Raw genomic sequence first — 24,007 nt, 5'->3', positions numbered from 1 at the left:
TGTGTTCTGCTTCAATTTGACTCATTTTACAAAGGTGCTTTTTACTGGAGTGAACATGCAGTTCTACTCAAGAGTAAGCAACTAAGCGAAATAAAGCCATGGAACGCTTATTTGCCTTCTATCTATGCATTCTGACACTCCTAGAATGTGTTCTGCTTCAATTTGACTCATTTTACAAAGGTGCTTATTCCTGGAGTGAACATGCAGTTCTACTCAAGAATAAGCAACTAAGCGAAATAAAGCCATAGAACGCTTATTTGCCTTCTATCTATGCATTCTGACACTCCAACAATGTTTTCTGCTTCAATTTGACTCATTTTACAAAGGTGCTTTTTACTGGAGTGAACATGTAGTTCTACTCAAGAGTAAGCAACTAAGCGAAATAAAGCCATGGAACGCTTATTTGCCTTCTATCTATGCATTCTGACACTCCTAGAATGTGTTCTGCTTCAATTTGACTCATTTTACAAAGGTGCTTATTCCTGGAGTGAACATGAAGTTCTACTCAAGAGTAAGCAACTAAGCGAAATAAAGCCATGGAACGCTTATTTGCCTTCTATCTATGCATTCTGACACTCCAACAATGTTTTCTGCTTCAATTTGACTTATTTTACAAAGGTGCTTATTCCTGGAGTAAACATGCAGTTCTACTCAAGAGTAAGCAACTAAGCGAAATAAAGCCATGGAAAGCTTATTTGCCTTCTAACTATGCATTCTGACACTCCTAGAATGTGTTCTGCATCAATTTGACTCATTTTACAAAGGTGCTTTTTACTGGAGTGAACATGCAGTTCTACTCAAGAGTAAGCAACTAAGCGAAATAAAGCCATGGAACGCTTATTTGCCTTCTATCTATGCATTCTGACACTGCTAGAATGTGTTCTGCTTCAATTTGACTCATTTTACAAAGGTGCTTTTTACTGGAGTGAACATGCAGTTCTACTCAAGAGTAAGCAACTAAGCGAAATAAAGCCATGGAACGCTTATTTGCCTTCTATCTATGCATTCTGACACTCCTAGAATGTGTTCTGCTTCAATTTGACTCATTTTACAAAGGTGCTTATTCCTGGAGTGAACATGCAGTTCTACTCAAGAGTAAGCAACTAAGCGAAATAAAGCCATGGAACGCTTATTTGCCTTCTATCTATGCATTCTGACACTCCAACAATGTTTTCTGCATCAATTTGACTCATTTTACAAAGGTGCTTTTTACTGGAGTGAACATGCAGTTCTACTCAAGAGTAAGCAACTAAGCGAAATAAAGCCATGGAACGCTTATTTGCCTTCTATCTATGCATTCTGACACTGCTAGAATGTGTTCTGCTTCAATTTGACTCATTTTACAAAGGTGCTTTTTACTGGAGTGAACATGCAGTTCTACTCAAGAGTAAGCAACTAAGCGAAATAAAGCCATGGAACGCTTATTTGCCTTCTATCTATGCATTCTGACACTGCTAGAATGTGTTCTGCTTCAATTTGACTCATTTTACAAAGGTGCTTTTTACTGGAGTGAACATGCAGTTCTACTCAAGAGTAAGCAACTAAGCGAAATAAAGCCATGGAACGCTTATTTGCCTTCTATCTATGCATTCTGACACTCCTAGAATGTGTTCTGCTTCAATTTGACTCATTTTACAAAGGTGCTTATTCCTGGAGTGAACATGCAGTTCTACTCAAGAATAAGCAACTAAGCGAAATAAAGCCATGGAACGCTTATTTGCCTTCTATCTATGCATTCTGACACTCCAACAATGTTTTCTGCTTCAATTTGACTCATTTTACAAAGGTGCTTATTCCTGGAGTGAACATGAAGTTCTACTCAAGAGTAAGCAACTAAGCGAAATAAAGCCATGGAACGCTTATTTGCCTTCTATCTATGCATTCTGACACTCCAACAATGTTTTCTGCTTCAATTTGACTCATTTTACAAAGGTGCTTATTCCTGGAGTAAACATGCAGTTCTACTCAAGAGTAAGCAACTAAGCGAAATAAAGCCATGGAAAGCTTATTTGCCTTCTAACTATGCATTCTGACACTCCTAGAATGTGTTCTGCATCAATTTGACTCATTTTACAAAGGTGCTTTTTACTGGAGTGAACATGCAGTTCTACTCAAGAGTAAGCAACTAAGCGAAATAAAGCCATGGAACGCTTATTTGCCTTCTATCTATGCATTCTGACACTGCTAGAATGTGTTCTGCTTCAATTTGACTCATTTTACAAAGGTGCTTTTTACTGGAGTGAACATGCAGTTCTACTCAAGAGTAAGCAACTAAGCGAAATAAAGCCATGGAACGCTTATTTGCCTTCTATCTATGCATTCTGACACTCCTAGAATGTGTTCTGCTTCAATTTGACTCATTTTACAAAGGTGCTTATTCCTGGAGTGAACATGCAGTTCTACTCAAGAATAAGCAACTAAGCGAAATAAAGCCATAGAACGCTTATTTGCCTTCTATCTATGCATTCTGACACTCCAACAATGTTTTCTGCTTCAATTTGACTCATTTTACAAAGGTGCTTTTTACTGGAGTGAACATGTAGTTCTACTCAAGAGTAAGCAACTAAGCGAAATAAAGCCATGGAACGCTTATTTGCCTTCTATCTATGCATTCTGACACTCCTAGAATGTGTTCTGCTTCAATTTGACTCATTTTACAAAGGTGCTTATTCCTGGAGTGAACATGAAGTTCTACTCAAGAGTAAGCAACTAAGCGAAATAAAGCCATGGAACGCTTATTTGCCTTCTACCTATGCATTCTGACACTCCTAGAATATGTTCTGCATCAATTTGACTCATTTTACAAAGGTGCTTATTCCTGGAGTAAACATGCAGTTCTACTCAAGAGTAAGCAACTAAGCGAAATAAAGCCATGGAACGCTTATTTGCCTTCTACCTATGCATTCTGACACTCCTAGAATGTGTTCTGCATCAATTTGACTCATTTTACAAAGGTGCTTTTTACTGGAGTGAACATGCAGTTCTACTCAAGAGTAAGCAACTAAGCGAAATAAAGCCATGGAACGCTTATTTGCCTTCTATCTATGCATTCTGACACTGCTAGAATGTGTTCTGCTTCAATTTGACTCATTTTACAAAGGTGCTTTTTACTGGAGTGAACATGCAGTTCTACTCAAGAGTAAGCAACTAAGCGAAATAAAGCCATGGAACGCTTATTTGCCTTCTATCTATGCATTCTGACACTGCTAGAATGTGTTCTGCTTCAATTTGACTCATTTTACAAAGGTGCTTTTTACTGGAGTGAACATGCAGTTCTACTCAAGAGTAAGCAACTAAGCGAAATAAAGCCATGGAACGCTTATTTGCCTTCTATCTATGCATTCTGACACTCCTAGAATGTGTTCTGCTTCAATTTGACTCATTTTACAAAGGTGCTTATTCCTGGAGTGAACATGCAGTTCTACTCAAGAGTAAGCAACTAAGCGAAATAAAGCCATGGAACGCTTATTTGCCTTCTATCTATGCATTCTGACACTCCAACAATGTTTTCTGCTTCAATTTGACTCATTTTACAAAGGTGCTTATTCCTGGAGTAAACATGCAGTTCTACTCAAGAGTAAGCAACTAAGCGAAATAAAGCCATGGAACGCTTATTTGCCTTCTACCTATGCATTCTGACACTCCTAGAATGTGTTCTGCATCAATTTGACTCATTTTACAAAGGTGCTTTTTACTGGAGTGAACATACAGTTCTACTCAAGAGTAAGCAACTAAGCGAAATAAAGCCATGGAACGCTTATTTGCCTTCTATCTATGCATTCTGACACTGCTAGAATGTGTTCTGCTTCAATTTGACTCATTTTACAAAGGTGCTTTTTACTGGAGTGAACATGCAGTTCTACTCAAGAGTAAGCAACTAAGCGAAATAAAGCCATGGAACGCTTATTTGCCTTCTATCTATGCATTCTGACACTGCTAGAATGTGTTCTGCTTCAATTTGACTCATTTTACAAAGGTGCTTTTTACTGGAGTGAACATGCAGTTCTACTCAAGAGTAAGCAACTAAGCGAAATAAAGCCATGGAACGCTTATTTGCCTTCTATCTATGCATTCTGACACTCCTAGAATGTGTTCTGCTTCAATTTGACTCATTTTACAAAGGTGCTTATTCCTGGAGTGAACATGCAGTTCTACTCAAGAATAAGCAACTAAGCGAAATAAAGCCATGGAACGCTTATTTGCCTTCTATCTATGCATTCTGACACTCCAACAATGTTTTCTGCTTCAATTTGACTCATTTTACAAAGGTGCTTTTTACTGGAGTGAACATGCAGTTCTACTCAAGAGTAAGCAACTAAGCGAAATAAAGCCATGGAACGCTTATTTGCCTTCTATCTATGCATTCTGACACTGCTAGAATGTGTTCTGCTTCAATTTGACTCATTTTACAAAGGTGCTTATTCCTGGAGTGAACATGCAGTTCTACTCAAGAATAAGCAACTAAGCGAAATAAAGCCATAGAACGCTTATTTGCCTTCTATCTATGCATTCTGACACTCCAACAATGTTTTCTGCTTCAATTTGACTCATTTTACAAAGGTGCTTTTTACTGGAGTGAACATGTAGTTCTACTCAAGAGTAAGCAACTAAGCGAAATAAAGCCATGGAACGCTTATTTGCCTTCTATCTATGCATTCTGACACTCCTAGAATGTGTTCTGCTTCAATTTGACTCATTTTACAAAGGTGCTTATTCCTGGAGTGAACATGAAGTTCTACTCAAGAGTAAGCAACTAAGCGAAATAAAGCCATGGAACGCTTATTTGCCTTCTATCTATGCATTCTGACACTCCAACAATGTTTTCTGCTTCAATTTGACTCATTTTACAAAGGTGCTTATTCCTGGAGTAAACATGCAGTTCTACTCAAGAGTAAGCAACTAAGCGAAATAAAGCCATGGAACGCTTATTTGCCTTCTACCTATGCATTCTGACACTCCTAGAATGTGTTCTGCATCAATTTGACTCATTTTACAAAGGTGCTTTTTACTGGAGTGAACATGCAGTTCTACTCAAGAGTAAGCAACTAAGCGAAATAAAGCCATGGAACGCTTATTTGCCTTCTATCTATGCATTCTGACACTGCTAGAATGTGTTCTGCTTCAATTTGACTCATTTTACAAAGGTGCTTTTTACTGGAGTGAACATGCAGTTCTACTCAAGAGTAAGCAACTAAGCGAAATAAAGCCATGGAACGCTTATTTGCCTTCTATCTATGCATTCTGACACTCCAACAATGTTTTCTGCTTCAATTTGACTCATTTTACAAAGGTGCTTATTCCTGGAGTAAACATGCAGTTCTACTCAAGAGTAAGCAACTAAGCGAAATAAAGCCATGGAAAGCTTATTTGCCTTCTAACTATGCATTCTGACACTCCTAGAATGTGTTCTGCATCAATTTGACTCATTTTACAAAGGTGCTTTTTACTGGAGTGAACATGCAGTTCTACTCAAGAGTAAGCAACTAAGCGAAATAAAGCCATGGAACGCTTATTTGCCTTCTATCTATGCATTCTGACACTGCTAGAATGTGTTCTGCTTCAATTTGACTCATTTTACAAAGGTGCTTTTTACTGGAGTGAACATGCAGTTCTACTCAAGAGTAAGCAACTAAGCGAAATAAAGCCATGGAACGCTTATTTGCCTTCTATCTATGCATTCTGACACTCCTAGAATGTGTTCTGCTTCAATTTGACTCATTTTACAAAGGTGCTTATTCCTGGAGTGAACATGCAGTTCTACTCAAGAATAAGCAACTAAGCGAAATAAAGCCATAGAACGCTTATTTGCCTTCTATCTATGCATTCTGACACTCCAACAATGTTTTCTGCTTCAATTTGACTCATTTTACAAAGGTGCTTTTTACTGGAGTGAACATGTAGTTCTACTCAAGAGTAAGCAACTAAGCGAAATAAAGCCATGGAACGCTTATTTGCCTTCTATCTATGCATTCTGACACTCCTAGAATGTGTTCTGCTTCAATTTGACTCATTTTACAAAGGTGCTTATTCCTGGAGTGAACATGAAGTTCTACTCAAGAGTAAGCAACTAAGCGAAATAAAGCCATGGAACGCTTATTTGCCTTCTATCTATGCATTCTGACACTCCAACAATGTTTTCTGCTTCAATTTGACTCATTTTACAAAGGTGCTTATTCCTGGAGTAAACATGCAGTTCTACTCAAGAGTAAGCAACTAAGCGAAATAAAGCCATGGAACGCTTATTTGCCTTCTACCTATGCATTCTGACACTCCTAGAATGTGTTCTGCATCAATTTGACTCATTTTACAAAGGTGCTTTTTACTGGAGTGAACATACAGTTCTACTCAAGAGTAAGCAACTAAGCGAAATAAAGCCATGGAACGCTTATTTGCCTTCTATCTATGCATTCTGACACTCCTAGAATGTGTTCTGCTTCAATTTGACTCATTTTACAAAGGTGCTTATTCCTGGAGTGAACATGCAGTTCTACTCAAGAATAAGCAACTAAGCGAAATAAAGCCATGGAACGCTTATTTGCCTTCTATCTATGCATTCTGACACTCCAACAATGTTTTCTGCTTCAATTTGACTCATTTTACAAAGGTGCTTATTCCTGGAGTGAACATGAAGTTCTACTCAAGAGTAAGCAACTAAGCGAAATAAAGCCATGGAACGCTTATTTGCCTTCTATCTATGCATTCTGACACTCCAACAATGTTTTCTGCTTCAATTTGACTTATTTTACAAAGGTGCTTATTCCTGGAGTAAACATGCAGTTCTACTCAAGAGTAAGCAACTAAGCGAAATAAAGCCATGGAAAGCTTATTTGCCTTCTAACTATGCATTCTGACACTCCTAGAATGTGTTCTGCATCAATTTGACTCATTTTACAAAGGTGCTTTTTACTGGAGTGAACATGCAGTTCTACTCAAGAGTAAGCAACTAAGCGAAATAAAGCCATGGAACGCTTATTTGCCTTCTATCTATGCATTCTGACACTGCTAGAATGTGTTCTGCTTCAATTTGACTCATTTTACAAAGGTGCTTTTTACTGGAGTGAACATGCAGTTCTACTCAAGAGTAAGCAACTAAGCGAAATAAAGCCATGGAACGCTTATTTGCCTTCTATCTATGCATTCTGACACTCCTAGAATGTGTTCTGCTTCAATTTGACTCATTTTACAAAGGTGCTTATTCCTGGAGTGAACATGCAGTTCTAATCAAGAGTAAGCAACTAAGCGAAATAAAGCCATGGAACGCTTATTTGCCTTCTACCTATGCATTCTGACACTCCTAGAATGTGTTCTGCATCAATTTGACTCATTTTACAAAGGTGCTTTTTACTGGAGTGAACATGCAGTTCTACTCAAGAGTAAGCAACTAAGCGAAATAAAGCCATGGAACGCTTATTTGCCTTCTATCTATGCATTCTGACACTGCTAGAATGTGTTCTGCTTCAATTTGACTCATTTTACAAAGGTGCTTTTTACTGGAGTGAACATGCAGTTCTACTCAAGAGTAAGCAACTAAGCGAAATAAAGCCATGGAACGCTTATTTGCCTTCTATCTATGCATTCTGACACTGCTAGAATGTGTTCTGCTTCAATTTGACTCATTTTACAAAGGTGCTTTTTACTGGAGTGAACATGCAGTTCTACTCAAGAGTAAGCAACTAAGCGAAATAAAGCCATGGAACGCTTATTTGCCTTCTATCTATGCATTCTGACACTCCTAGAATGTGTTCTGCTTCAATTTGACTCATTTTACAAAGGTGCTTATTCCTGGAGTGAACATGCAGTTCTACTCAAGAATAAGCAACTAAGCGAAAAAAAGCCATGGAACGCTTATTTGCCTTCTATCTATGCATTCTGACACTCCAACAATGTTTTCTGCTTCAATTTGACTCATTTTACAAAGGTGCTTATTCCTGGAGTGAACATGAAGTTCTACTCAAGAGTAAGCAACTAAGCGAAATAAAGCCATGGAACGCTTATTTGCCTTCTATCTATGCATTCTGACACTCCAACAATGTTTTCTGCTTCAATTTGACTCATTTTACAAAGGTGCTTATTCCTGGAGTGAACATGCAGTTCTACTCAAGAGTAAGCAACTAAGCGAAATAAAGCCATGGAAAGCTTATTTGCCTTCTAACTATGCATTCTGACACTCCTAGAATGTGTTCTGCATCAATTTGACTCATTTTACAAAGGTGCTTTTTACTGGAGTGAACATGCAGTTCTACTCAAGAGTAAGCAACTAAGCGAAATAAAGCCATGGAACGCTTATTTGCCTTCTATCTATGCATTCTGACACTGCTAGAATGTGTTCTGCTTCAATTTGACTCATTTTACAAAGGTGCTTTTTACTGGAGTGAACATGCAGTTCTACTCAAGAGTAAGCAACTAAGCGAAATAAAGCCATGGAACGCTTATTTGCCTTCTATCTATGCATTCTGACACTCCTAGAATGTGTTCTGCTTCAATTTGACTCATTTTACAAAGGTGCTTATTCCTGGAGTGAACATGCAGTTCTACTCAAGAATAAGCAACTAAGCGAAATAAAGCCATAGAACGCTTATTTGCCTTCTATCTATGCATTCTGACACTCCAACAATGTTTTCTGCTTCAATTTGACTCATTTTACAAAGGTGCTTTTTACTGGAGTGAACATGTAGTTCTACTCAAGAGTAAGCAACTAAGCGAAATAAAGCCATGGAACGCTTATTTGCCTTCTATCTATGCATTCTGACACTCCTAGAATGTGTTCTGCTTCAATTTGACTCATTTTACAAAGGTGCTTATTCCTGGAGTGAACATGAAGTTCTACTCAAGAGTAAGCAACTAAGCGAAATAAAGCCATGGAACGCTTATTTGCCTTCTACCTATGCATTCTGACACTCCTAGAATATGTTCTGCATCAATTTGACTCATTTTACAAAGGTGCTTATTCCTGGAGTAAACATGCAGTTCTACTCAAGAGTAAGCAACTAAGCGAAATAAAGCCATGGAACGCTTATTTGCCTTCTACCTATGCATTCTGACACTCCTAGAATGTGTTCTGCATCAATTTGACTCATTTTACAAAGGTGCTTTTTACTGGAGTGAACATGCAGTTCTACTCAAGAGTAAGCAACTAAGCGAAATAAAGCCATGGAACGCTTATTTGCCTTCTATCTATGCATTCTGACACTGCTAGAATGTGTTCTGCTTCAATTTGACTCATTTTACAAAGGTGCTTTTTACTGGAGTGAACATGCAGTTCTACTCAAGAGTAAGCAACTAAGCGAAATAAAGCCATGGAACGCTTATTTGCCTTCTATCTATGCATTCTGACACTGCTAGAATGTGTTCTGCTTCAATTTGACTCATTTTACAAAGGTGCTTTTTACTGGAGTGAACATGCAGTTCTACTCAAGAGTAAGCAACTAAGCGAAATAAAGCCATGGAACGCTTATTTGCCTTCTATCTATGCATTCTGACACTCCTAGAATGTGTTCTGCTTCAATTTGACTCATTTTACAAAGGTGCTTATTCCTGGAGTGAACATGCAGTTCTACTCAAGAGTAAGCAACTAAGCGAAATAAAGCCATAGAACGCTTATTTGCCTTCTATCTATGCATTCTGACACTCCAACAATGTTTTCTGCTTCAATTTGACTCATTTTACAAAGGTGCTTATTCCTGGAGTAAACATGCAGTTCTACTCAAGAGTAAGCAACTAAGCGAAATAAAGCCATGGAACGCTTATTTGCCTTCTACCTATGCATTCTGACACTCCTAGAATGTGTTCTGCATCAATTTGACTCATTTTACAAAGGTGCTTTTTACTGGAGTGAACATGCAGTTCTACTCAAGAGTAAGCAACTAAGCGAAATAAAGCCATGGAACGCTTATTTGCCTTCTATCTATGCATTCTGACACTGCTAGAATGTGTTCTGCTTCAATTTGACTCATTTTACACAGGTGCTTTTTACTGGAGTGAACATGCAGTTCTACTCAAGAGTAAGCAACTAAGCGAAATAAAGCCATAGAACGCTTATTTGCCTTCTATCTATGCATTCTGACACTGCTAGAATGTGTTCTGCTTCAATTTGACTCATTTTACAAAGGTGCTTATTCCTGGAGTGAACATGCAGTTCTACTCAAGAGTAAGCAACTAAGCGAAATAAAGCCATGGAACGCTTATTTGCCTTCTATCTATGCATTCTGACACTGCTAGAATGTGTTCTGCTTCAATTTGACTCATTTTACAAAGGTGCTTTTTACTGGAGTGAACATGCAGTTCTACTCAAGAGTAAGCAACTAAGCGAAATAAAGCCATGGAACGCTTATTTGCCTTCTATCTATGCATTCTGACACTGCTAGAATGTGTTCTGCTTCAATTTGACTCATTTTACAAAGGTGCTTTTTACTGGAGTGAACATGCAGTTCTACTCAAGAGTAAGCAACTAAGCGAAATAAAGCCATGGAACGCTTATTTGCCTTCTATCTATGCATTCTGACACTCCTAGAATGTGTTCTGCTTCAATTTGACTCATTTTACAAAGGTGCTTATTCCTGGAGTGAACATGCAGTTCTACTCAAGAATAAGCAACTAAGCGAAATAAAGCCATGGAACGCTTATTTGCCTTCTATCTATGCATTCTGACACTCCAACAATGTTTTCTGCTTCAATTTGACTCATTTTACAAAGGTGCTTTTTACTGGAGTGAACATGCAGTTCTACTCAAGAGTAAGCAACTAAGCGAAATAAAGCCATGGAACGCTTATTTGCCTTCTATCTATGCATTCTGACACTGCTAGAATGTGTTCTGCTTCAATTTGACTCATTTTACAAAGGTGCTTATTCCTGGAGTGAACATGCAGTTCTACTCAAGAATAAGCAACTAAGCGAAATAAAGCCATAGAACGCTTATTTGCCTTCTATCTATGCATTCTGACACTCCAACAATGTTTTCTGCTTCAATTTGACTCATTTTACAAAGGTGCTTTTTACTGGAGTGAACATGTAGTTCTACTCAAGAGTAAGCAACTAAGCGAAATAAAGCCATGGAACGCTTATTTGCCTTCTATCTATGCATTCTGACACTCCTAGAATGTGTTCTGCTTCAATTTGACTCATTTTACAAAGGTGCTTATTCCTGGAGTGAACATGAAGTTCTACTCAAGAGTAAGCAACTAAGCGAAATAAAGCCATGGAACGCTTATTTGCCTTCTATCTATGCATTCTGACACTCCAACAATGTTTTCTGCTTCAATTTGACTCATTTTACAAAGGTGCTTATTCCTGGAGTAAACATGCAGTTCTACTCAAGAGTAAGCAACTAAGCGAAATAAAGCCATGGAACGCTTATTTGCCTTCTACCTATGCATTCTGACACTCCTAGAATGTGTTCTGCATCAATTTGACTCATTTTACAAAGGTGCTTTTTACTGGAGTGAACATGCAGTTCTACTCAAGAGTAAGCAACTAAGCGAAATAAAGCCATGGAACGCTTATTTGCCTTCTATCTATGCATTCTGACACTGCTAGAATGTGTTCTGCTTCAATTTGACTCATTTTACAAAGGTGCTTTTTACTGGAGTGAACATGCAGTTCTACTCAAGAGTAAGCAACTAAGCGAAATAAAGCCATGGAACGCTTATTTGCCTTCTATCTATGCATTCTGACACTCCAACAATGTTTTCTGCTTCAATTTGACTCATTTTACAAAGGTGCTTATTCCTGGAGTAAACATGCAGTTCTACTCAAGAGTAAGCAACTAAGCGAAATAAAGCCATGGAAAGCTTATTTGCCTTCTAACTATGCATTCTGACACTCCTAGAATGTGTTCTGCATCAATTTGACTCATTTTACAAAGGTGCTTTTTACTGGAGTGAACATGCAGTTCTACTCAAGAGTAAGCAACTAAGCGAAATAAAGCCATGGAACGCTTATTTGCCTTCTATCTATGCATTCTGACACTGCTAGAATGTGTTCTGCTTCAATTTGACTCATTTTACAAAGGTGCTTTTTACTGGAGTGAACATGCAGTTCTACTCAAGAGTAAGCAACTAAGCGAAATAAAGCCATGGAACGCTTATTTGCCTTCTATCTATGCATTCTGACACTCCTAGAATGTGTTCTGCTTCAATTTGACTCATTTTACAAAGGTGCTTATTCCTGGAGTGAACATGCAGTTCTACTCAAGAATAAGCAACTAAGCGAAATAAAGCCATAGAACGCTTATTTGCCTTCTATCTATGCATTCTGACACTCCAACAATGTTTTCTGCTTCAATTTGACTCATTTTACAAAGGTGCTTTTTACTGGAGTGAACATGTAGTTCTACTCAAGAGTAAGCAACTAAGCGAAATAAAGCCATGGAACGCTTATTTGCCTTCTATCTATGCATTCTGACACTCCTAGAATGTGTTCTGCTTCAATTTGACTCATTTTACAAAGGTGCTTATTCCTGGAGTGAACATGAAGTTCTACTCAAGAGTAAGCAACTAAGCGAAATAAAGCCATGGAACGCTTATTTGCCTTCTATCTATGCATTCTGACACTCCAACAATGTTTTCTGCTTCAATTTGACTCATTTTACAAAGGTGCTTATTCCTGGAGTAAACATGCAGTTCTACTCAAGAGTAAGCAACTAAGCGAAATAAAGCCATGGAACGCTTATTTGCCTTCTACCTATGCATTCTGACACTCCTAGAATGTGTTCTGCATCAATTTGACTCATTTTACAAAGGTGCTTTTTACTGGAGTGAACATACAGTTCTACTCAAGAGTAAGCAACTAAGCGAAATAAAGCCATGGAACGCTTATTTGCCTTCTATCTATGCATTCTGACACTCCTAGAATGTGTTCTGCTTCAATTTGACTCATTTTACAAAGGTGCTTATTCCTGGAGTGAACATGCAGTTCTACTCAAGAATAAGCAACTAAGCGAAATAAAGCCATGGAACGCTTATTTGCCTTCTATCTATGCATTCTGACACTCCAACAATGTTTTCTGCTTCAATTTGACTCATTTTACAAAGGTGCTTATTCCTGGAGTGAACATGAAGTTCTACTCAAGAGTAAGCAACTAAGCGAAATAAAGCCATGGAACGCTTATTTGCCTTCTATCTATGCATTCTGACACTCCAACAATGTTTTCTGCTTCAATTTGACTTATTTTACAAAGGTGCTTATTCCTGGAGTAAACATGCAGTTCTACTCAAGAGTAAGCAACTAAGCGAAATAAAGCCATGGAAAGCTTATTTGCCTTCTAACTATGCATTCTGACACTCCTAGAATGTGTTCTGCATCAATTTGACTCATTTTACAAAGGTGCTTTTTACTGGAGTGAACATGCAGTTCTACTCAAGAGTAAGCAACTAAGCGAAATAAAGCCATGGAACGCTTATTTGCCTTCTATCTATGCATTCTGACACTGCTAGAATGTGTTCTGCTTCAATTTGACTCATTTTACAAAGGTGCTTTTTACTGGAGTGAACATGCAGTTCTACTCAAGAGTAAGCAACTAAGCGAAATAAAGCCATGGAACGCTTATTTGCCTTCTATCTATGCATTCTGACACTCCTAGAATGTGTTCTGCTTCAATTTGACTCATTTTACAAAGGTGCTTATTCCTGGAGTGAACATGCAGTTCTACTCAAGAGTAAGCAACTAAGCGAAATAAAGCCATGGAACGCTTATTTGCCTTCTACCTATGCATTCTGACACTCCTAGAATGTGTTCTGCATCAATTTGACTCATTTTACAAAGGTGCTTTTTACTGGAGTGAACATGCAGTTCTACTCAAGAGTAAGCAACTAAGCGAAATAAAGCCATGGAACGCTTATTTGCCTTCTATCTATGCATTCTGACACTGCTAGAATGTGTTCTGCTTCAATTTGACTCATTTTACAAAGGTGCTTTTTACTGGAGTGAACATGCAGTTCTACTCAAGAGTAAGCAACTAAGCGAAATAAAGCCATGGAACGCTTATTTGCCTTCTATCTATGCATTCTGACACTGCTAGAATGTGTTCTGCTTCAATTTGACTCATTTTACAAAGGTGCTTTTTACTGGAGTGAACATGCAGTTCTACTCAAGAGTAAGCAACTAAGCGAAATAAAGCCATGGAACGCTTATTTGCCTTCTATCTATGCATTCTGACACTCCTAGAATGTGTTCTGCTTCAATTTGACTCATTTTACAAAGGTGCTTATTCCTGGAGTGAACATGCAGTTCTACTCAAGAATAAGCAACTAAGCGAAAAAAAGCCATGGAACGCTTATTTGCCTTCTATCTATGCATTCTGACACTCCAACAATGTTTTCTGCTTCAATTTGACTCATTTTACAAAGGTGCTTATTCCTGGAGTGAACATGAAGTTCTACTCAAGAGTAAGCAACTAAGCGAAATAAAGCCATGGAACGCTTATTTGCCTTCTATCTATGCATTCTGACACTCCAACAATGTTTTCTGCTTCAATTTGACTCATTTTACAAAGGTGCTTATTCCTGGAGTGAACATGCAGTTCTACTCAAGAGTAAGCAACTAAGCGAAATAAAGCCATGGAAAGCTTATTTGCCTTCTAACTATGCATTCTGACACTCCTAGAATGTGTTCTGCATCAATTTGACTCATTTTACAAAGGTGCTTTTTACTGGAGTGAACATGCAGTTCTACTCAAGAGTAAGCAACTAAGCGAAATAAAGCCATGGAACGCTTATTTGCCTTCTATCTATGCATTCTGACACTGCTAGAATGTGTTCTGCTTCAATTTGACTCATTTTACAAAGGTGCTTTTTACTGGAGTGAACATGCAGTTCTACTCAAGAGTAAGCAACTAAGCGAAATAAAGCCATGGAACGCTTATTTGCCTTCTATCTATGCATTCTGACACTCCTAGAATGTGTTCTGCTTCAATTTGACTCATTTTACAAAGGTGCTTATTCCTGGAGTGAACATGCAGTTCTACTCAAGAATAAGCAACTAAGCGAAATAAAGCCATAGAACGCTTATTTGCCTTCTATCTATGCATTCTGACACTCCAACAATGTTTTCTGCTTCAATTTGACTCATTTTACAAAGGTGCTTTTTACTGGAGTGAACATGAAGTTCTACTCAAGAGTAAGCAACTAAGCGAAATAAAGCCATGGAACGCTTATTTGCCTTCTACCTATGCATTCTGACACTCCTAGAATGTGTTCTGCATCAATTTGACTCATTTTACAAAGGTGCTTTTTACTGGAGTGAACATGCAGTTCTACTCAAGAGTAAGCAACTAAGCGAAATAAAGCCATGGAACGCTTATTTGCCTTCTATCTATGCATTCTGACACTGCTAGAATGTGTTCTGCTTCAATTTGACTCATTTTACAAAGGTGCTTTTTACTGGAGTGAACATGCAGTTCTACTCAAGAGTAAGCAACTAAGCGAAATAAAGCCATGGAACGCTTATTTGCCTTCTATCTATGCATTCTGACACTGCTAGAATGTGTTCTGCTTCAATTTGACTCATTTTACAAAGGTGCTTTTTACTGGAGTGAACATGCAGTTCTACTCAAGAGTAAGCAACTAAGCGAAATAAAGCCATGGAACGCTTATTTGCCTTCTATCTATGCATTCTGACACTCCTAGAATGTGTTCTGCTTCAATTTGACTCATTTTACAAAGGTGCTTATTCCTGGAGTGAACATGCAGTTCTACTCAAGAGTAAGCAACTAAGCGAAATAAAGCCATAGAACGCTTATTTGCCTTCTATCTATGCATTCTGACACTCCAACAATGTTTTCTGCTTCAATTTGACTCATTTTACAAAGGTGCTTATTCCTGGAGTAAACATGCAGTTCTACTCAAGAGTAAGCAACTAAGCGAAATAAAGCCATGGAACGCTTATTTGCCTTCTACCTATGCATTCTGACACTCCTAGAATGTGTTCTGCATCAATTTGACTCATTTTACAAAGGTGCTTTTTACTGGAGTGAACATGCAGTTCTACTCAAGAGTAAGCAACTAAGCGAAATAAAGCCATGGAACGCTTATTTGCCTTCTATCTATGCATTCTGACACTGCTAGAATGTGTTCTGCTTCAATTTGACTCATTTTACACAGGTGCTTTTTACTGGAGTGAACATGCAGTTCTACTCAAGAGTAAGCAACTAAGCGAAATAAAGCCATAGAACGCTTATTTGCCTTCTATCTATGCATTCTGACACTGCTAGAATGTGTTCTGCTTCAATTTGACTCATTTTACAAAGGTGCTTTTTACTGGAGTGAACATGCAGTTCTACTCAAGAGTAAGCAACTAAGCGAAATAAAGCCATGGAACGCTTATTTGCCTTCTATCTATGCATTCTGACACTCCTAGAATGTGTTCTGCTTCAATTTGACTCATTTTACAAAGGTGCTTATTCCTGGAGTGAACATGCAGTTCTACTCAAGAGTAAGCAACTAAGCGAAATAAAGCCATGGAACGCTTATTTGCCTTCTATCTATGCATTTTGACACTCCAACAATGTTTTCTGCTTCAATTTGACTCATTTTACAAAGGTGCTTATTCATGGAGTAAACATGCAGTTCTACTCAAGAGTAAGCAACTAAGCGAAATAAAGCCATGGAACGCTTATTTGCCTTCTACCTATGCATTCTGACACTCCTAGAATATGTTCTGCATCAATTTGACTCATTTTACAAAGGTGCTTTTTACTGGAGTGAACATGCAGTTCTACTCAAGAGTAAGCAACTAAGCGAAATAAAGCCATGGAACGCTTATTTGCCTTCTATCTATGCATTCTGACACTGCTAGAATGTGTTCTGCTTCAATTTGACTCATTTTACAAAGGTGCTTTTTACTGGAGTGAACATGCAGTTCTACTCAAGAGTAAGCAACTAAGCGAAATAAAGCCATGGAACGCTTATTTGCCTTCTATCTATGCATTCTGACACTCCTAGAATGTGTTCTGCTTCAATTTGACTCATTTTACAAAGGTGCTTATTCCTGGAGTGAACATGCAGTTCTACTCAAGAGTAAGCAACTAAGCGAAATAAAGCCATGGAACGCTTATTTGCCTTCTATCTATGCATTCTGACACTCCAACAATGTTTTCTGCTTCAATTTGACTCATTTTACAAAGGTGCTTTTTACTGGAGTGAACATGCAGTTCTACTCAAGAGTAAGCAACTAAGCGAAATAAAGCCATGGAACGCTTATTTGCCTTCTATCTATGCATTCTGACACTGCTAGAATGTGTTCTGCTTCAATTTGACTCATTTTACAAAGGTGCTTTTTACTGGAGTGAACATGCAGTTCTACTCAAGAGTAAGCAACTAAGCGAAATAAAGCCATGGAACGCTTATTTGCCTTCTATCTATGCATTATGACACTCCTAGAATGTGTTCTGCTTCAATTTGACTCATTTTACAAAGGTGCTTATTCCTGGAGTGAACATGAAGTTCTACTCAAGAGTAAGCAACTAAGCGAAATAAAGCCATGGAACGCTTATTTGCCTTCTACCTATGCATTATGACACTCCTAGAATGTGTTCTGCATCAATTTGACTCATTTTACAAAGGTGCTTTTTACTGGAGTGAACATGCAGTTCTACTCAAGAGTAAGCAACTAAGCGAAATAAAGCCATGGAACGCTTATTTGCCTTCTATCTATGCATTCTGACACTGCTAGAATGTGTTCTGCTTCAATTTGACTCATTTTACAAAGGTGCTTTTTACTGGAGTGAACATGCAGTTCTACTCAAGAGTAAGCAACTAAGCGAAATAAAGCCATGGAACGCTTATTTGCCTTCTATCTATGCATTCTGACACTGCTAGAATGTGTTCTGCTTCAATTTGACTCATTTTACAAAGGTGCTTTTTACTGGAGTGAACATGCAGTTCTACTCAAGAGTAAGCAACTAAGCGAAATAAAGCCATGGAACGCTTATTTGCCTTCTATCTATGCATTCTGATACTCCTAGAATGTGTTCTGCTTCAATTTGACTCATTTTACAAAGGTGCTTATTCCTGGAGTGAACATGAAGTTCTACTCAAGAGTAAGCAACTAAGCGAAATAAAGCCATGGAACGCTTATTTGCCTTCTATCTATGCATTCTGACACTCCAACAATGTTTTCTGCTTCAATTTGACTCATTTTACAAAGGTGCTTTTTACTGGAGTGAACATGCAGTTCTACTCAAGAGTAAGCAACTAAGCGAAATAAAGCCATGGAACGCTTATTTGCCTTCTATCTATGCATTCTGACACTGCTAGAATGTGTTCTGCTTCAATTTGACTCATTTTACAAAGGTGCTTATTCCTGGAGTGAACATGCAGTTCTACTCAAGAGTAAGCAACTAAGCGAAATAAAGCCATGGAACGCTTATTTGCCTTCTATCTATGCATTATGACACTCCTAGAATGTGTTCTGCTTCAATTTGACTCATTTTACAAAGGTGCTTATTCCTGGAGTGAACATGAAGTTCTACTCAAGAGTAAGCAACTAAGCGAAATAAAGCCATGGAACGCTTATTTGCCTTCTACCTATGCATTATGACACTCCTAGAATGTGTTCTGCATCAATTTGACTCATTTTACAAAGGTGCTTTTTACTGGAGTGAACATGCAGTTCTACTCAAGAGTAAGCAACTAAGCGAAATAAAGCCATGGAACGCTTATTTGCCTTCTATCTATGCATTCTGACACTGCTAGAATGTGTTCTGCTTCAATTTGACTCATTTTACAAAGGTGCTTTTTACTGGAGTGAACATGCAGTTCTACTCAAGAGTAAGCAACTAAGCGAAATAAAGCCATGGAACGCTTATTTGCCTTCTATCTATGCATTCTGACACTGCTAGAATGTGTTCTGCTTCAATTTGACTCATTTTACAAAGGTGCTTTTTACTGGAGTGAACATGCAGTTCTACTCAAGAGTAAGCAACTAAGCGAAATAAAGCCATGGAACGCTTATTTGCCTTCTATCTATGCATTCTGATACTCCTAGAATGTGTTCTGCTTCAATTTGACTCATTTTACAAAGGTGCTTATTCCTGGAGTGAACATGCAGTTCTACTCAAGAATAAGCAACTAAGCGAAATAAAGCCATAGAACGCTTATTTGCCTTCTATCTATGCATTCTGACACTCCAACAATGTTTTCTGCTTCAATTTGACTCATTTTACAAAGGTGCTTTTTACTGGAGTGAACATGTAGTTCTACTCAAGAGTAAGCAACTAAGCGAAATAAAGCCATGGAACGCTTATTTGCCTTCTATCTATGCCTTCTGACACTCCTAGAATGTGTTCTGCTTCAATTTGACTCATTTTACAAAGGTGCTTATTCCTGGAGTGAACATGAAGTTCTACTCAAGAGTAAGCAACTAAGCGAAACAAAGCCATGGAACGCTTATTTGCCTTCTATCTATGCATTCTGACACTCCAACAATGTTTTCTGCTTCAATTTGAGTCATTTTACAAAGGTGCTTATTCCTGGAGTAAACATGCAGTTCTACTCAAGAGTAAGCAACTAAGCGAAATAAAGCCATGGAACGCTTATTTGCCTTCTACCTATGCATTCTGACACTCCTAGAATGTGTTCTGCATCAATTTGACTCATTTTACAAAGGTGCTTTTTACTGGAGTGAACATGCAGTTCTACTCAAGAGTAAGCAACTAAGCGAAATAAAGCCATGGAACGCTTATTTGCCTTCTATCTATGCATTCTGACACTGCTAGAATGTGTTCTGCTTCAATTTGACTCATTTTACAAAGGTGCTTTTTACTGGAGTGAACATGCAGTTCTACTCAAGAGTAAGCAACTAAGCGAAATAAAGCCATGGAACGCTTATTTGCCTTCTATCTATGCATTCTGACACTCCAACAATGTTTTCTGCTTCAATTTGACTCATTTTACAAAGGTGCTTATTCCTGGAGTAAACATGCAGTTCTACTCAAGAGTAAGCAACTAAGCGAAATAAAGCCATGGAAAGCTTATTTGCCTTCTAACTATGCATTCTGACACTCCTAGAATGTGTTCTGCATCAATTTGACTCATTTTACAAAGGTGCTTTTTACTGGAGTGAACATGCAGTTCTACTCAAGAGTAAGCAACTAAGCGAAATAAAGCCATGGAACGCTTATTTGCCTTCTATCTATGCATTCTGACACTGCTAGAATGTGTTCTGCTTCAATTTGACTCATTTTACAAAGGTGCTTTTTACTGGAGTGAACATGCAGTTCTACTCAAGAGTAAGCAACTAAGCGAAATAAAGCCATAGAACGCTTATTTGCCTTCTATCTATGCATTCTGACACTCCAACAATGTTTTCTGCTTCAATTTGACTCATTTTACAAAGGTGCTTTTTACTGGAGTGAACATGCAGTTCTACTCAAGAGTAAGCAACTAAGCGAAATAAAGCCATGGAACGCTTATTTGCCTTCTATCTATGCATTCTGACACTCCTAGAATGTGTTCTGCTTCAATTTGACTCATTTTACAAAGGTGCTTATTCCTGGAGTGAACATGCAGTTCTACTCAAGAGTAAGCAACTAAGCGAAATAAAGCCATGGAAGGCTTATTTGCCTTCTATCTATGCATTCTGACACTCCAACAATGTGTTCTGCTTCAATTTGACTCATTTTACAAAGGTGCTTATTCCTGGAATGAACATGCAGTTCTACTCAAGAGTAAGCAACTAAGCGAAATAAAGTCATGGAAGGCTTATTTGCCTTCTATCTATGCATTCTGACACTCCAACAATGTTTTCTGCTTCAATTTGACTCATTTTACAAAGGTGCTTATTCCTGGAGTAAACATGCAGTTCTACTCAAGAGTAAGCAACTAAGCGAAATAAAGCCATGGAACGCTTATTTGCCTTCTATCAATGCATTCTGACACTCCAACAATGTGTTCTGCTTCAATTTGACTCATTTTACAAAGGTGCTTATTACTGAACATGTAGTTCTACTCAAGAGTAAGCAACTAAGCGAAATAAAGCCATGGAACGCTTATTTCCCTTCTATCTATGCATTCTGACACACCTAGAATGTGTTCTGCTTCAATTTGACTCATTTTACAAAGGTGCTTATTCCTGGAGTGAACATGCAGTTCTACTCAAGAGTAAGCAACTAAGCGAAATAAAGCCATGGAACGCTTATTTGCCTTCTATCTATGCATTCTGACACTCCAACAATGTTTTCTGCTTCAATTTGACTCATTTTAGAAACGTGCTTATTCCTGGAGTGAACATGCAGTTCTACTCAAGAGTAAGCAACTAAGCGAAATAAAGCCATGGAACGCTTATTTGCCTTCTATCTATGCATTCTGACACTCCAACAATGTTTTCTGCTTCAATTTGACTCATTTTACAAAGGTGCTTTTTACTGGAGTGAACATGCAGTTCTACTCAAGAGTAAGCAACTAAGCGAAATAAAGCCATGGGCCGCTTATTTTCCTTCTATCTATGCATTCTGACAATCCTAGAATGTGTTCTGCTTCAATTTGACTCATTTTACAAAGGTGCTTTTTACTGGAGTGAACATGCAGTTCTACTCAAGAGTAAGCAACTAAGCGAAATAAAGCCATGGAACGCTTATTTGCCTTCTATCTATGCATTCTGACACTCCTAGAATGTGTTCTGCTTCAATTTGACTCATTTTACAAAGGTGCTTATTCCTGGAGTGAACATGCAGTTCTACTCAAGAGTAAGCAACTAAGCGAAATAAAGCCATGGAAGGCTTATTTGCCTTCTATCTATGCATTCTGACACTCCTAGAATGTGTTCTGCTTCAATTTGACTCATTTTACAAAGGTGCTTATTCCTGGAGTGAACATGAAGTTCTACTCAAGAGTAAGCAACTAAGCGAAATAAAGCCATGGAACGCTTATTTGCCTTCTATCTATGCATTCTGACACTCCAACAATGTTTTCTGCTTCAATTTGACTCATTTTACAAAGGTGCTTATTCCTGGAGTAAACATGCAGTTCTACTCAAGAGTAAGCAACTAAGCGAAATAAAGCCATGGAACGCTTATTTGCCTTCTACCTATGCATTCTGACACTCCAACAATGTGTTCTGCTTCAATTTGACTCATTTTACAAAGGTGCTTATTACTGAACATGTAGTTCTACTCAAGAGTAAGCAACTAAGCGAAATAAAGCCATGGAACGCTTATTTCCCTTCTATCTATGCATTCTGACACACCTAGAATGTGTTCTGCTTCAATTTGACTCATTTTACAAAGGTGCTTATTCCTGGAGTGAACATGCAGTTCTACTCAAGAGTAAGCAACTAAGCGAAATAAAGCCATGGAACGCTTATTTGCCTTCTATCTATGCATTCTGACACTCCAACAATGTTTTCTGCTTCAATTTGACTCATTTTAGAAACGTGCTTATTCCTGGAGTGAACATGCAGTTCTACTCAAGAGTAAGCAACTAAGCGAAATAAAGCCATGGAACGCTTATTTGCCTTCTATCTATGCATTCTGACACTCCAACAATGTTTTCTGCTTCAATTTGACTCATTTTACAAAGGTGCTTTTTACTGGAGTGAACATGCAGTTCTACTCAAGAGTAAGCAACTAAGCGAAATAAAGCCATGGGCCGCTTATTTTCCTTCTATCTATGCATTCTGACACTCCAACAATGTTTTCTGCTTCAATTTGACTCATTTTACAAAGGTGCTTTTTACTGGAGTGAACATGCAGTTCTACTCAAGAGTAAGCAACTAAGCGAAATAAAGCCATGGAACGCTTATTTGCCTTCTATCTATGCATTCTGACACTGCTAGAATGTGTTCTGCTTCAATTTGACTCATTTTACAAAGGTGCTTTTTACTGGAGTGAACATGCAGTTCTACTCAAGAGTAAGCAACTAAGCGAAATAAAGCCATGGAACGCTTATTTGCCTTCTATCTATGCATTCTGATACTCCTAGAATGTGTTCTGCTTCAATTTGACTCATTTTACAAAGGTGCTTATTCCTGGAGTGAACATGAAGTTCTACTCAAGAGTAAGCAACTAAGCGAAATAAAGCCATGGAACGCTTATTTGCCTTCTATCTATGCATTCTGACACTCCAACAATGTTTTCTGCTTCAATTTGACTCATTTTACAAAGGTGCTTTTTACTGGAGTGAACATGCAGTTCTACTCAAGAGTAAGCAACTAAGCGAAATAAAGCCATGGAACGCTTATTTGCCTTCTATCTATGCATTCTGACACTGCTAGAATGTGTTCTGCTTCAATTTGACTCATTTTACAAAGGTGCTTATTCCTGGAGTGAACATGCAGTTCTACTCAAGAGTAAGCAACTAAGCGAAATAAAGCCATGGAACGCTTATTTGCCTTCTATCTATGCATTATGACACTCCTAGAATGTGTTCTGCTTCAATTTGACTCATTTTACAAAGGTGCTTATTCCTGGAGTGAACATGAAGTTCTACTCAAGAGTAAGCAACTAAGCGAAATAAAGCCATGGAACGCTTATTTGCCTTCTACCTATGCATTATGACACTCCTAGAATGTGTTCTGCATCAATTTGACTCATTTTACAAAGGTGCTTTTTACTGGAGTGAACATGCAGTTCTACTCAAGAGTAAGCAACTAAGCGAAATAAAGCCATGGAACGCTTATTTGCCTTCTATCTATGCATTCTGACACTGCTAGAATGTGTTCTGCTTCAATTTGACTCATTTTACAAAGGTGCTTTTTACTGGAGTGAACATGCAGTTCTACTCAAGAGTAAGCAACTAAGCGAAATAAAGCCATGGAACGCTTATTTGCCTTCTATCTATGCATTCTGACACTGCTAGAATGTGTTCTGCTTCAATTTGACTCATTTTACAAAGGTGCTTTTTACTGGAGTGAACATGCAGTTCTACTCAAGAGTAAGCAACTAAGCGAAATAAAGCCATGGAACGCTTATTTGCCTTCTATCTATGCATTCTGATACTCCTAGAATGTGTTCTGCTTCAATTTGACTCATTTTACAAAGGTGCTTATTCCTGGAGTGAACATGCAGTTCTACTCAAGA

Source organism: Zootoca vivipara, chromosome 13 (genome assembly GCF_965207765.1).
Source record: "Zootoca vivipara chromosome 13, rZooViv2.hap1.1, whole genome shotgun sequence".
Lineage (NCBI taxonomy): Eukaryota > Metazoa > Chordata > Lepidosauria > Squamata > Lacertidae > Zootoca > Zootoca vivipara.
The sequence above is the reverse complement of the archived record's forward strand: the minus strand, read 5'-3'. Positions refer to the sequence as shown.